The 1,633-nt window shown below is 24.1% G+C and overlaps 1 long non-coding RNA gene across 1 annotated transcript; it reads left to right on the top strand.

Moving 5' to 3' along the window:
• The first annotated feature begins 397 nt into the window (after positions 1 to 397).
• LOC127714291 (uncharacterized) lies at positions 398 to 1,229 on the top strand. The gene is made up of 3 exons (XR_007987681.1): positions 398 to 725; positions 773 to 819; positions 867 to 1,229. It is a non-coding gene; the product is annotated as an uncharacterized LOC127714291 (long non-coding RNA).
• Positions 1,230 to 1,633: the final 404 nt, after the last annotated feature.

Below are 1,633 nucleotides of genomic sequence, written 5' to 3'. Positions count from 1 at the left end.
GTGTATTCGGTTAAAATTCATTTAACTATATGTATGATAATTTTAATACTTGTCTGTTTCTGTAAAGGTATTATATATGTATGATAATTTTAATACTTGTCTGTTTCTGTAAAGGTATTATATATGTATGATAATTTTAATACTTGTCTGTTTCTGTAAAGGTATTATATATGTATGATAATTTTAATACTTGTCTGTTTCTGTAAAGGTATTATATATGTATGATAATTTTAATACTTGTCTGTTTCTGTAAAGGTATTATATATGTATGACAATTTTAATACTTGTCTGTTTCTGTAAAGGTATTATATATGTATGACAATTTTAATACTTGTCTGTTTCTGTAAAGGTATTATATATGTTTGACAATTTTAATACTTGTCTGTTTCTGTAAAGGTATTATATATGTATGACAATTTTAATACTTGTCTGTTTCTGTAAAGGTATTATATATGTATGACAATTTTAATACTTGTCTGTTTCTGTAAAGGTATTATATATGTATGACAATTTTAATACTTGTCTGTTTCTGTAAAGGTATTATATATGTATGATAATTTTAATACTTGTCTGTTTCTGTAAAGGTATTATATATGTATGACAATTTTAATACTTGTCTGTTTCTGTAAAGGTATTATATATGTATGACAATTTTAATACTTGTCTGTTTCTGTAAAGGTATTATATATGTATGACAATTTTAATACTTGTCTGTTTCTGTAAAGGTATTATATATGTATGATAATTTTAATACTTGTCTGTTTCTGTAAAGGTATTATATATGTATGACAATTTTAATACTTGTCTGTTTCTGTAAAGGTATTATATATGTATGACAATTTTAGTGCTTGTCTGTTTCTGTAAAGGTATTATATATGTATGATAATTTTAATACTTGTCTGTTTCTGTAAAGGTATTATATATGTATGACAATTTTAATACTTGTCTGTTTCTGTAAAGGTATTATATATGTATGACAATTTTAATACTTGTCTGTTTCTGTAAAGGTATTATATATGTATGACAATTTTAATACTTGTCTGTTTCTGTAAAGGTATTATATATGTATGATAATTTTAATACTTGTCTGTTTCTGTAAAGGTATTATATATGTATGACAATTTTAATACTTGTCTGTTTCTGTAAAGGTATTATATATGTATGACAATTTTAATACTTGTCTGTTTCTGTAAAGGTATTATATATGTATGATAATTTTAATACTTGTCTGTTTCTGTAAAGGTATTATATATTTATGACAATTTTAATACTTGTCTGTTTCTGTAAAGGTATTATATATATATGACAATTTTAATACTTGTCTGTTTCTGTAAAGGTATTATATATTTAAGCAAATTATGCAAGATAATATAAATCGCCGCAAACGAATTAAACTCATTATTTCTTGAAACGTACACTTCCATTGGTCATCTTACTAGTTTTAAATTTCAATGTTTATTTTAAAAAAATATTATGTTTGCAAAATTAACAAGTTTAACCATGAGATATTGCTCACAGATGATTCAACCGCTATAGGTATTCCTTAAACTTGAAGTTGATGTTCATTGGATGTAAAAACACACAATACGGTATGGCATACTCACGTGAAGCTTATTGCAACTTCAAAAAGCCC

The sequence above is a fragment of the Mytilus californianus genome, unplaced genomic scaffold (genome assembly GCF_021869535.1).
Source record: "Mytilus californianus isolate M0D057914Y unplaced genomic scaffold, xbMytCali1.0.p SCAF_1, whole genome shotgun sequence".
Classification (NCBI taxonomy): domain Eukaryota; kingdom Metazoa; phylum Mollusca; class Bivalvia; order Mytilida; family Mytilidae; genus Mytilus; species Mytilus californianus.
Note: the sequence above shows the minus strand (reverse complement) of the source record. Positions and strands in the feature narration are given on the sequence as shown.